The sequence below is a fragment of the Pelodiscus sinensis genome, chromosome 31, assembly GCF_049634645.1.
Source record: "Pelodiscus sinensis isolate JC-2024 chromosome 31, ASM4963464v1, whole genome shotgun sequence".
NCBI lineage: Eukaryota > Metazoa > Chordata > Testudines > Trionychidae > Pelodiscus > Pelodiscus sinensis.
Genome location: NC_134741.1, coordinates 5,570,251 through 5,583,642, shown reverse-complemented (window position 1 = coordinate 5,583,642; position 13,392 = coordinate 5,570,251). Strand labels below are relative to the sequence as shown.

At 51.6% G+C, this 13,392-nt stretch overlaps 1 protein-coding gene and 2 non-coding genes across 3 annotated transcripts in view; 2 read left to right on the top strand and 1 right to left on the bottom strand.

Moving 5' to 3' along the window:
* LOC142821592 (uncharacterized) overlaps positions 1-13,392 on the top strand; it is a 361,188-nt gene that overhangs the window by 27,465 nt on the left and 320,331 nt on the right. The gene's annotated exons all lie outside the window — the stretch shown is intronic.
* Positions 5,499-5,572, top strand: TRNAT-AGU (transfer RNA threonine (anticodon AGU)). Its single transcript has one exon. It is a non-coding gene; the product is annotated as a tRNA-Thr (tRNA).
* On the bottom strand, positions 11,345-11,426 carry TRNAS-GCU (transfer RNA serine (anticodon GCU)). The gene has a single exon. It is a non-coding gene; the product is annotated as a tRNA-Ser (tRNA).

The window sequence follows — 13,392 nt, the reverse complement described above, 5'->3', positions numbered from 1 at the left end:
GCCACAGATGTCCCAGAGGCTGGAGGTGCTGCCATTGGCCTTGGCCTATGTGGTTGCAATGCCCTGGTCCCTGCCAAGGCACCACAGAGGAGCCTCAACCCCAGCGCTGCCTCCTCCCACCTCAGCCTAACCTGCCTAGAACTATGTCTCTGCTCGTGGCTTCTTGCACAAATAATATGCAAATGAGGCTAAGCATGGAATATCGCCGAGCCTCATTTGCATACCTAATGAGCCACCATTTTTTTCAGAAGAGGCTCTTGTGCCAGAAGGAGCGTCTACACTGCCCCTTCTTGCGCAGGAAAAACCTCTTGCACAATGCCATTCTTCCTGAAAAGTAATAGGTGTAACAGCATTGTGCTGGAGGGGTTTTCTTGCACAAGAAGGGGCAGTGTAGACAGCTCCTTGCGCAAGAGTTTCTTCCACAAAAATAGTGGCTCATTAGGTATGCAAATGAGGCTCTGCGATAGTCCATGCTTAGCCTCATTTGCATATTACTCATGTGAGAAGCCGAGGGTGTAGACATAGCCTAGCTGTCTCCCCCGTGCTCCTGCCGATCAGCACACACATGCCACCCTGCACTGGGGGCAGGCCCTGGAACGGCCTTGTGGGTACCAAAGGGAGCGGCAATAGGAGAAGATTTTTTGTTTCTGCCTGGCTTTGAGTCAGTGACTTTCCGCCCATGAAGCAAACGTGAAAGCCACGACACCACAGAAACAGCCTTAAGTGCATCTTCTTCTGTACTTCAATGTAGATAAATATTCTGTTACTAAGGGTCTGTCTGCACTTGATTACGCCTTCAAGAGAGGAATGCAAATGTAGACATCCAAAGTTGCAAATGAAGTGGGGATTTAAATATCCCATGTTTCATTTGCATAATCGCAGACCGGCGCTATTGCGAAATAGCGCGATTGCGAGAGAAAAAACGGGGATATTCCGAGGGAAAATCCTTCCCTCAAAATAACCCTTACTCCTCAAAATGAGGTTTCTAAGGAGTAAAGAGTCCAAAGTCTGTCTGAAGAGTGCAGGTGCCTTCATTGGAACGTTTGGACCGTTCACAGCCGCTCTGCACACAGGCCCCAGTGCCTGGAGGGACACACACGCGGCCCCAGGGAGATTCAGGGCTTTACCCTCTGCCCTGCTAGATTTATTCCCCTTGCTCTGCAGGAGGGAAAGGCTAGAGCAGGGATCTGGGGGGTGCCTGGCTCCAGGGGAGGATTAGAGCCAGGAACCAGGTGTTCAAACTTGTGACGTCTTTCCTTCCCTGTGGGTGTATTGGTCAGATTTGGTCAGATTTGGGGCTTCCAGTCTCTGCCCAGTGAGGACTGTGGGAGCTGGTGTATGGTGTTTGGTGTTTGGTAGGGCAGGCAGGAAAAGGAAGTTCTCTGAAAACTTCCACGCAGTGTGCAGCGGTGGTCAAAAAGGCAAATAGGATGCTAGGAATTATTAGGAAAGGGATAGAAAATAAGACCCAGAATATCTTACTGCCCCTGTATAAAACTATGGTACACCCACTTCTTGAATACTGTGTACAGATGTGGTCTCCTCACCTCAAAAAAGATATTTTGGCCTTGGAAAGGGTTCAGAAAAGGGCAACTAAAATGATTAGGGGTTTGGAACGGGTCCCATATGAGGAGAGGTTAAAGCGACTGGGACTTTTCAGTTTAGAAAAGAGGAGAGTGAGGGGTGATATGATAGAGGTCTATAAAATCATGGGTGGTGTGGAGAGGGCAGACAAAGAAAAGTTATTTATTAGTTCCCTAAATAGCAGAACTAGAGGACACCAAATGAAATTAATGGGTAGCAGGTTTAAAACTAATAAAAGAAAGTTCTTCTTCACACAGCGTGTAGTAAACCTGTGGAACTCCTTGCCAGAGGAGGCTGTGAAGGCTAGGACTATAATAGAGTTTAAAGAGAAGCTGGATAAATTCATGGAGGTTAGGTCCATAAAAGGCTATTAGCCAGGGGATAGAAATGGTGTCCCTGACCTCTGTTTGTCAGAGGCTGGAGAGAGATGGCAGGAGACTAATTGCTTGATCGTTGTCTTCGGTTCACCCTCTCTGGGGCACCGGTGCTGGCCACTGTCGGCAGACAGGCTGCTGGGCTAGAAGGACCTTTGATCTGACCCAGTACGGCCGTTCTTATGTTCTTATGAGGAGTCTTGCAGAGGGACCCTGGGTTTTCGTCTTGTCAATATGGGAGCATTGATCCTGTTGGGCAGAAGCCCGGTTCCACCTCCCTCACCCCCCCATCTAACTCACTTGGCCAGTGCAGTAAAGGGGAGAAGCTTTTGGTAACAACAAGACGGAGTGTGCTTGTGTGTATGTGTGAGTGCATGAGTGTGATGTGTTATATGATAAATATTGATTAATCTATGTATGGTCAATAAATGTGGCATGTTGCCTTATCCCCCTGAAAAAGATCCTGGGTGCTTTTTTAAAGCATAATACAACCACACTTACGTTGTGACATGTGCTGTGAGTATCATTGTGGCTTCTGTTTGAGCAGAACAGAGGATTGCAGGCGGGGGGCGGAATTCGTATATTTTGGGAAAGGGTCCTGAGTCCTGGCTCCCAGCCAGGGGCAGCAGGAAAGGGGCCGGCCCCGCAAGCAGGTGGGAGAAGATGGGAGTGAATCCTGCTTCCTCTCATGCGCAGGGGCAGCACTTTTCCAGTGGAGCTAATTCTGCCCCACCTGCAACCTACCTCCAGTGCTCCTGCCACTGCCTGGCCCAGGAGGGCTGGTGTCCAGCAGCTCTCTGCCCCAGCGTAGCTGGTTTTGGGGGAGAGCAAGTAGGAATTCGGGGAGGGAGGGGGGTTCTGGACCCTCTTAGCCCCCTGGGTGGCTCTGCCAGTAAAAAGTAGAATGAGACTTGCACCCATCACTGGAGAATGTGGGCATCGATCCCACTGCCTCAGCAAGCGCTCTACCATTTGAGCTAATTCCCCTTTCACATTAGAGCCAGTCTTCTTGGAGGCTCTTCCCTTCTCCACAGCGACGTCTGTCATCTAGGTCAGTTATTCGTGGGAAAGGAGAAGGCTCCAAAAAGGCCTCAAGGGCAACTCTCAAGGAGACTCCCTGCAGCAAAGCCATGGGGGGGGGGGGGGGGGCTCTGAGATGGCCCCTGCCCTGCAGCCTGTCCCACCTGGCCATTGTCATGGACTCTCTGTGAGGTCACCACCTCCTAACCTCCATTAGCCAATAAGCTGAGGGGCTGCAAAAGGCCCTTGTGATGTCACTGCCACACCCACCCCTGCCCTCCAGGGCTAATGTCCTGCCCCAGGCAGCCCCTTTGCATGGCTGAGCTGCTCCCAGGGGTGAAAGTGACACATTTCTCACAGGGCCTGTTCTATTGGGCACCACCCCTGGGGCAGGGGGAGGCTCAAGGCAGAACCAAGGGGGGTTTCAGTAACGCTACATGTGAATGGATCCATCTAGCAACCACTGCCAGCCACACACACAGGGGGAGGGACTTTAGTCAAGGAAGCAGCAACTCTCAGGAAGGGCTGGAAGTGAAGGGGGTTAATCAGATGGATGTCCATCCTGGCAGGAACAGAATCCGGGACTCACCCAGTCAGGCCGGTGCCCAGTAACCCCAGACAGACGTGCACATCCGCACGCTGGCAGCAGCTGTTGTGGGACTCTGCAAATCCACCACTAGACCTGAGTCCCCACATGCCAGGCAGCCCAAGGGAGGGCTCTGGAGTCTCAAGCAGAACAGAGTCTGAGGCAGGGGTGGAGGGTCTCAGGAAACAGGGTTCTCAGAGCACAAAGGGAGTTGGGGGGCTTGTTGCTGGGCCGTGGGGTGAAGCATCAAACCAGCCCCCTGCTGTGGGGCCTGTGAGTGTTGCTGAATCTGGGCCCCTGCACCTGGGCAGTGGCAAACAAAAGATCTGGGGGCCACATGGAGACCCCGCTGGGCTGAGCAGGAAGTGGCTGTGTCTTTGCCTGTGGACTTGTCTGCTGCAGCCTGGAAACATCCTGGCTCCTCAGACCACTGGTCAGAATAACGGAATAATCCTCAGAAATCAGAATAACGGAATTCCTGTGTAGATGCTCCCATTGTTATTTCGGAATAATGGCCATTATTCCCAAGGAACGCTGCTGGGTAGATGCAGCCTCAGAGAAATGCTGAGCGAGGGCTCCTGCAATGTCATGGGAGACAGGGAAATGAGGTCACTTCTCTAGATACAAAATGGAGGATGTGCCAGTGTAGATGTAGCCACTTTCTGCAGGGACCCTTCCTCTTTGTGCCACAGTACGTGTCTGGGACGTGGGAGTGAGGAACCTGCCTCAAGGAGACGTGCCCCCTCCCCCCCAGTGTTTGGCTTGAGACCCCGGAGCCAGCTAAGCCACGGTGCCCCCCTCACATACAGGTGTAAAATTGTTCTACTTTAAGGTTCCAGACAACACCTTTGACTCCCAACATGCAGCCATTTCCCTCCAGCCTTCCCGCCCTGGCGGTGTCTGGCCCCCTGGGCACAGAAAGCTACAGCTCAGTGGGCAGGGAGCTTTGGCATCCTTGCCCATGGGATGCCGTTGCAGGGAGGGTTGCTCAGCAGGGGTGGGGTTCACCTGTGGAGGAAGGGAAGAGTATTTGGATGCTGACTGGCTAACCTAGTGAGGAGGCTTTAAACTAGGTTTGATGGGGGCAGGTGCCCAAAGCCCACAGGTGAGTGAACAACATGGACACCTGGGAGATGGGCCAGAAATGGGAGAGATCACAGGCTGTAACTGCAGAGATAAAGGAGCAACACCGGACCACTGGGAAGAAAACTCTAATCTGTGGCTTAGATGCTGGTTTAGACACACAGGAATGATGGGTAATAAGCAGGAAGAAGTTGGTATCACAGGGACTTGGTGGGATAATACACGACTGGAATATTGGCACAGAAGGGTACAGCTTGCTAGGGAAGGATTGGCAGGGAAAAAGAATTTCCTCAGATATGAAATCATGCACACACTGGGACTGAGGGACACAGGAGACAGGCTTGTCAGGAGCCTCTGAGTGAGGTTACACGGGGTTTCTAATCAAACTCCTTAACCACTTGGCCACCACTACTGAGGGAGACCGATCTCCTGTACTTGTATGTGAACAAAAATTTTGTTACTTACTCTTTGGCCAACTCAGTTTGTGCAGGGCAAAGGAATTCTCTCTTAATTCTGTGCCCTCAGGAAATAACCAACTTGCAGGAGGCCAGACCCCCACCTGGGTCTCCAACCCAAACCCTGAGAGCCAGGGGTTTACAATCCAGACAATCAATGTTTGCTGCACTTCTCCCTCCCCTCAGCAATGCTAAAGCTCAAGGCTAACTCCCCAGGCCAAGCAGCTGGTGGAGATGTGCATGTCAGAGCCTCTGCCCACTGAGCTGTAGCCTTCTGTGCCCAGGGAGCCAGACACCCCCAGGGCTGGAGGGAAATGGGGAATGGCTGCACTTTGGGAGGCAAAGGTGTTGTCTGGGACCATAGAGTAGAACAGTTTCACTAGGCTCCCTGAGGAGGGCACCATGGCTTAGCTGGCTAAAGCACCTGTCTAGTAAACAGGAGATCCTGGGTTCAACTCCCAGTGGTGCCTTGTGGTGGACTTTGTTTACTTTTTCCTATGTCTTTCTGGCCTCTGACACTCCAGCACTGGGGCACTTGAGCCCTTCAGCCAGATTCAGACCAGACCGGTCAGAGTCTCTCGTGCTCATTGAGGGGGATTCTGCACTTGCTGCTTTGGGAGCCAGGGTCACATTGCAGAGCTCCCCCAGGGATGTCCCACGGTGCCACCAGCGCAGCACCAGCTGCTCTCCCTGCCCTCAGCAATGTGGCTGCATTTTATACTTCCCCTTCAGTGACAACTGCCCATTCCCCGCCAGCCCCAGCCCCTGTGGGACCCGTTCCTTTCCCCAGGAGCAGCGTGAGCACCAGTGCAGTGCCCTGCTGAGGCTGAGGCTGTGGGAGACAAGCCCCTGGCTTTGGGTGGGAGACAAGATGTCAAGGTGTTGAGTTTCGCCCATGGCTAGTGTGGGGAGACCCACACTCAGGGGGCAGCTGGAGGTGCCTCCTGAGAGATGATTTTCAGCCCTTCCTGTGTTTCTGGCTCCTTCTAACAGCTCGAATATGTCATCTAAAAGTCGAGGAATGTGTATTTGGAAAAGGGAATTTCTGTCATCTTAGTGTCACTAGTGTGGCCTAATGGACAAAGTATTGGTTGTCTAATCCAGGGATTGTGGGTTTAAGTCCCATCTGAGGTGGTAGTTGTGATGTTTCCTAGTAGGTGCAAGTCTCTTTGGCTTCCTTTTGGCCATGTTATCTGTGAGATGTTTGAACACTGGACAAGTGTCCCCTGGAACTGCCATTTCCCCCCAGACAGGACCCCTCAGTAGCAAACACTAACACTGGTGTTAGGCGCAGACAGGAGGAGAGTGTTTCTGAAAAGCTGAGCTGTGCAAAGTGAGGTCACTTGCAGAGATGCAGTCGCTGGCTTCTCTGTATGCACCTTGGCACCTCTTACCCATCGGTACCCGCCACCTCTCACCCCCCCTGCCAGCACCCAGACAGAAGGCCAGTGCACATGGAGCACGGTTCTCGGCACGAGTTCTTGCTCAAGAGCACATCCACACTGCCATGCAGTTTGATCCAAGAGGAAGGAAAAGCTCAGTGGTTTGAGCCTTGGCCTGCTAAATTCAGAGTTCTGAGTTTAATCCTTGAAAGGGCCATTTAGAGACATCTGAGGCAAATCTGTCAGGGATGGCTCTTGGCCCTGCCATGAGCATGGGGACTGGACTGGCTGACCTCTCAAAGTTCTCTCCAGCTCTATGAAATGGTTTATCTCCTTATAAAGAGCATCTGTGGACACTCTCTTGTGCAAGAAAGCTCTAATGGCTGTTTTAGGCACAAGAAATCCCTCTTTCCTGCACACACTGCCTTGTGCAAGAAGCCCTCTTTTCCAATGGTTTACTGTACATTTTCTTGCACAAAAATGCACATGCAGCGTAAACACTCCGCTAGTTTTTGCATAAGAACAGCCATTCTTGTGCAAAAAGCCTGTAGCATAGACATAGCTGCGCAGTGTGAAAAAACCTCACAATAACAAGCTCAAACCAGCAGGTCCCACTGAGACTTGAACTCAAATTGCAGGATTCAAAGTCCTGAGTGCTGCCCCTTACACCATGGGACCTACCCACTGACCTCTTCATGGGCATTGGGGACACTCAGTTTTCTGGCTGGCCTCTGCACTCCTGGCTTTCCTCCTGCTGCTTCATCCCTCTGGCTACGACTACACGGCACATTTATTTTGGAATAAGCTGGTCTGGAATAGTGATTCCAAAATACTTTATTTCAAACTAGCACGTCTACACTGCAGGGAAACCTCAGAATAGTCTGAGGCAGGCTCCCCAGCGTAGACGACCTGTCTCAGAAGAATAAGTTAGTATGTCCACAAGAAGGGGCTAGTTCAAACTAGCAGCAGTGGCGCATCTACACAGGCCTTATTTTGAAATAGCTAATTTGGAATAGGCGTTATTCTTTGTAGAATGAGGTTTGCAGAAGTCGGAATAAGCCGTCTGATGCTTCAGAATTATTTCAAAATAACGGCATTGCTGTGTAGACTCTTGCATTGTTATTGTGGAATAACGGCCATTGTTCCAAAAGAACTTTTGTGTGTGGACAGAACCTGCGCAGCCCAAGAAATGTGATTGGCAGCTCCTCCCCACCATTGTTTTGTCAATTGCAGTGCAGGGTTCTGAAGACATGGACCCAAGGTAACCACCTTGGTTGTCTTCTGCTAAGGCCAGGCTGGAGGGAAAAGAACGGCTCTTTTGAGCTGGAGTTGAACCAGCAACCTAAGGATCACTTGCCACACACACACAAAACAATCTGCTGCTCTGCGAGCTGAGCTATGAAAGAGTGTCTGAGTACTATTACTTTGTCCAGGTTATCCTTTCTGCAAGTCTCAGGGCACGAGCTCCCCCAAGTATACGGCATTGCTGATGAGGGGCAGAGGTGCACAGGGGCTGTCACAGGTACTTCACATGCAGACAGACCCCCTGAGTGAAACCTGAGCTAGATCCATCCATGTCACAGCAAAAGGAAGAAAGTTGGGTTCTTCTCATGTGTCTTCTTTGTTCTAGAGTCTCTAGGTGTGCGGAAGGGTCAGGTCTACAAAAAAACCAAATCAATTGAATGAACCTTGGTCTAGAAACACCCCTGAGGGTTTCCCTCTATCTTTGGCCTGGAAAGGTCATCTGTAACAATGTGGTTTTTCTGTAACCCTATTGGAAGGCCTGTAGCTATTCAGTAGGTCTAAACTAAAGCCTTCTTCTGCAGCCAGACTCAAGAGCAGCAGCAATTAGCTGTAAAGCCTGGAGTCACATACTCATATTCCAGCTAAATGACACTGAAATAGTGTCAGACTAGGCTGTGAGAAGGGGATCCTGTCCTAATGGCACCCACTGGTACCAGATAAGAAACAGACCTCAAGATGGGTAGAGAAAACTTAGTTAAACACCGTTTTGTCTGGCAAGAAACTGCTTACCAATAGTTGTGGTTGTGCAATGGGCATTCTATGATTATTGTCCTCCCTTTCCCATTGTTTGTCTGTGTGGTCGCTGTCTGGTTTGGATCTGTTTCTGTCTGCTGTATCATTAATTTTGCTAGATGTAAATCAACTAAGGTGGTGGAGTATGATTGGTTAGGTAAATCACAATAGTATCTTATGACTGGTTAGTAAATTTATACTAAAATAATTGGTTAAGATATTGCTAAGCAGGACTCAAGTTTCACTATATAAACTGGGGTCCAAGAAGGAGACCAGCAAGAACTCACCTGTGAAAGAGCCTTTGACCAGAGCTTCCAGGACACCTCTGCACAACCTGAGTAGGGCAACAAGGGACCCAAGCCCTGAGACCCCCAGCTCAGAGTAGAACATGTCTGTCACATCAGAGAGGGCACCTCAAGAACCTGTGTTTCTATAGGGCTGTGAACTAAGGAGCTGCTGTATGTTAAACAAACACAGTGATTGCTACACCACAGAGGCTTTTCTTTCCTCAATTTAAACTTGGGAAAATATTCTGTTACTAACTCTTAGCCAACTCAGCTTGCTGCGGGGGAAGGAATTCTCTCTTGTTAATTCTGTGCCCTCAGGAAGGGACCAAACCCCCCTTCCCTGTCCCAGGGACTCCAACCCAAACCCTGCTCCAACCCAAACCCTGCCCTGGGGGAGCTCTGCAATGTGACCCTGGCTCCCAAGGCAGCAAGTGCAGAATCCCCCTTGGTGAGCGCAAGAGGATCCGACCAGCCTGGTCTGAATCCATCTGAATCCAACTGAAAGGCTGGACAGCCCCGCTGCTGGAGTGTCACAGCCCCTGTCAACCAGCCTGTGTTTGTCCCTTCTCTTTCAAGGAAGGGCAGGGCAGGGCCCACACACCCACCAGGAGTCTCAGGCACGTCTCTCGCACCCAGCTGACCATGGAGCAGGTCTCCGTGGCCCGTGTGTGGTAGCCAGGGGCTCTCTCCTGTGAGCCCCCCCAGGGGAGTCTCACACAGAGGTCTTGGGAGTCTCACACAGAGGTCTTGGGATCACAAGCTTCCTGACACTCTCATCATGCAACAGGGGCAGGTCCAGCCCCAGCCTGGTCTGTAAAAGCTGCTCTGGAAATCAGAGAGCAGCTGAAAGTGACTCCAGTGGGATTTGAACCCACAACCTTGGAATGACTAGTCTAGCTCACACTAATAGCTACAGTTTCAAAGTCCAAGACCCTGACTATTGCCCTGCAGCTCACAGCAACCCTCATCTCTTCATTCTGCTTTGCAGCAGGGTAATTGCTGGGCTAGAATAAAGGGAAAAGCTGAACCAGAGGAACACACGCTCCCCCTCCCACACTCAGACCCCCCATACCCAGCCTCCTGCCCAGAGCCTCAGCTGTGGCTTAAACCTGGTTCCAGAGAGAAGAGGCCAATGCAAACAGCCCCCTGGCAGCGAGGGAGTCAGCACGTCGGGGGGTGGGGCAGGGAGCTGGGGGCAGATCTTGGCTCTAACTCGCCAGGCGACCTTGGCCTGTTCAGTGAATCTCTCCCTGTCTCCATGGCCCTGTCTGTACAGCAGGGACAGCAACACTCACAGCCCCACAGGAGGGGGCTGGTTTAATGCTTCACCCCATGGCCCAGCAATGAGCCCCCAAACTCCTCCTGTGCTCGGGGAGCCAGGTTTGCTGTGTGAATTCTGTGGGGCAGGTGCTGTCAGGCCTGGGCACTGGGATTATTTACCAGTTTCCCCGGCCCTCTGACACTGCTAAGATCAGAGCTGAGGTGGCTGAGTGGTTCAGGTTTTTGATTAGAAAGCCAATAGATTAAGCAGGTTCACAAAATCCACTAGTTCTGTAGCCCCAGAAAAGTAAATGTGAACCACAGTCCTGCCTGTCCCTTCCCCTCACGCCATGGGGCTGGAACGCCAGAGGAGTGAGGTGTCTTAGTTGGAGGCCACATCACAAAGGGCTGGGGGCCTTTGGAGGAGTTTCTTTGTGTCTCACTTTTGTGGTCCCTAATTTTTCTGTGGGTCAGTGGCTCCCGACCCAGAAAAGGTTCCCCTCCCCTGCCATAAATAAAGCAACATTGAAACCTTGTGTGCTGGCTGTAATGTTTTCCCTTTCTTTAAAATGAAGTTTGATCAGCTAACATGAGACAGTTCAAACACTTAATCTATTTAATTATTTAAATTAAACTGTTCTCCCCAGCTGCAGCCCTAGCAAAATGGCTGGGGTGTGATTATGTCATTAGTGGTGAGTGTCCATTAGTAACCAAGAGTCCATGGAAAGGTTTGGGGAGGGCAGGGGCTCAGCAAAGGGGTGGGGTCTTGGGGAAGGGACGGGATAGATCCTGGCTTGCCCTGACATTTAAAAGGTGACTTTGGGGGCATGTGGCACCCTGAGCAGCCTCTGATGTTCCCTGTGTGAGCCCCAGAACCAGCCCTGAGTGACAGGGCAGAGGGGGAGCAGCTCACACATGCCAAGGGGCTGGCCAGGGGCAGGACATGAGCCCTGCAAGGCAGCAGTGACATCACAAGGAACTTTTTCAGCACCTCAGCTCATTGGCCGGGAGACAGTGACCTCACAGAGGGTCCATGGCAACAGCCAGGTGGGACAGGTTGCAGGGCTGGGGCATCTCAGGGACCCCCATGGCCTGGCTGCCTGGAATCTCCTTTGTGAGGTTTCCCCTTGAGGGTCCCATCTGGGAGTGTCTCTGTGGCGATTTCCCCTTTCCCCAGGCTGCAGTGGGAGGGACTGGGGCAGGCAGGGTCACAGGAGGGGCTGACGCTGAACTGAAGAGAAAGCTGGGAGAAGCAAGAGGAAGGCCTGCAAACATCTGATGAGAATGGGATTTGAACCAATGCATGCAGAGCACAATGGATTAGCAGTCCATCGCCTTAACCACTTGGCCACCACATCAGAATTGCTGGGGGGTGTTACCAATTACCCAAAGCCGTCACTGCCAGGAACCTTTGTGCCACTTGCTGGCTGGCCAGGGACACCCAGGGCTGGAAGGTTTTGGCTTTTCACAATGTTCCCTGGGCTGTTGTACAAAGCTCAGTGCTCGTAACAAACCCAAACACCTCTTGACTACATCTACGCTGCAGGCTTCTTACACAAGAACTGTTTTGTGCAAGAGTTCCTGTGCAAAATGTCTTGTGCAAGAGCACGTCCACACTGCCATGTGCTTTTGTGCAAGAATGTCCGTGGCAGTGTGCATGCTCTCTTGTGCTGGAAAGCTCTGATGGCCATTTTAGCCATAGGGATTTCTTGCACAAAAAAACCCTGTTGCCCATTCGTACTACCTTCTTGTGCAAGAGGGGAGAGGAATAACTCTTGCCCAGGAAGCCCTTTTCCTTCATTTTGCTGTAAATTTACTTGCGCAAGAACGCGCATGCAGTGTAGATGTTCCTCAAGTTTATGCACAAGAACGGCCATTCTTGAGCAAGAAGCCTGCAGTGTAGATGTAGCCCCTGGATGCCCAGAGAGGGGCTGTCTAGTCACAGTCTGGCTCGGCGCGCACTCTGCAATGGGAAGATGTCCACGGAGCAGGCAGATGGCAGGGGCACAGGGCTCTGGTGGGCCCAGCATCCAGAGGAGTGTTTCCGATATGAGTGTTTACTGACAGTGTCCGTCTCTGGTCTGACTTCACAGTGTGGTGAGACACTGGCACCCACAGCAGCATGGACGGGGTGGCTGGAGGGAGTGGCTGGCGGGCGGCCGGTAGGAGCAGTGGCAAGTGGCCAACGGAGAGGGATTCAGAGTCCTGAGTGCTGCCCCTTACACCATGGGACCTGTGGTGTGAAAGTGCAGTGGGCACCCCTGACTCTCAGCTCTCAGGCTGGCCTCTGCTCTCCTGGAGCCCTCCAGCTGCTTCATCTCCCAGGACTCCCTGTGAGAAATGTTTCACTTTCACCCCTGGGAGCAGCTCAGCCAGGCAAAGGGGCTGCCTGGGGCAGGACATTAGCCCTGGAGGGCAGGGGTGGGTGTGGCAGTGACATCACAAGGGCCTTTTGCAGCCCCTCAGCTTATTGGCTAAAGGAGGTTGGGAGTTGATGACCTCACAGAGAATCCATGACAGTGGCCAGGTGGGACAGGCTGCAGGGCAGGGGCCAGCTCAGAGCCCCCTCTATGGCTTTGCTGCAGGGAGTCTCCTTGAGAGTTGCCCTTGAGGCCTTTTCGGAGCCTTTTCCTTTCTCACGACTAACTGACCTAGATGACAGACGTCGCTGTGGAGAAGGGAAGAGCCTCCAAGAAGGCCTCTGTAAAAGTAGCAGGGGAATTAGCTCAAGTGGTCGAGAGCTTGCTTAGCATGCGAGAGGCAGTGGGATCAATGCCCACATTCTCCAACTGCACCTCAGCTCTTATCCCTTGTTTTCACTGTCAGGGGCTCAGTGCCCCCCCCCCCCCTTCCTACCTGCTCTCCCAAAAGAGACAGACCTGGCTCCCCTTTCTTTGCCTCCAGCAATTGCCATGCTGCAAAGCAGAGAGTGGAGATATCAGGCTCTGTGGTGCAATGGAAAGCATGTTGGACTTTTAAGCTGCAACAAAATACAGGACTATGTAGCACTTTAAAGACTAACAAGATGGTTTATTAGACGATGAGCTTTCGTGGGCCAGACCCACTTCCTCAGATCAAATAGTGGAATAAAATTGTCACCACCATATATACGAAAGGATACAATTAAAAAAACTGAACACATATGAAAAGGACAAGTCAAATTTCAGAACAGAACGGGGATGTGGGGGGAAGGTAAATGTCTGTGAGCTAATGATATTAGAGGTGATAATTGGGGAAGCTATCTTTGTAATGGGTAAGATAACTAGAGTCTTTGTTAGGACCCCGCCGTAAAGTGTCGAATTTTAGCATGAATAACAGTTCAGA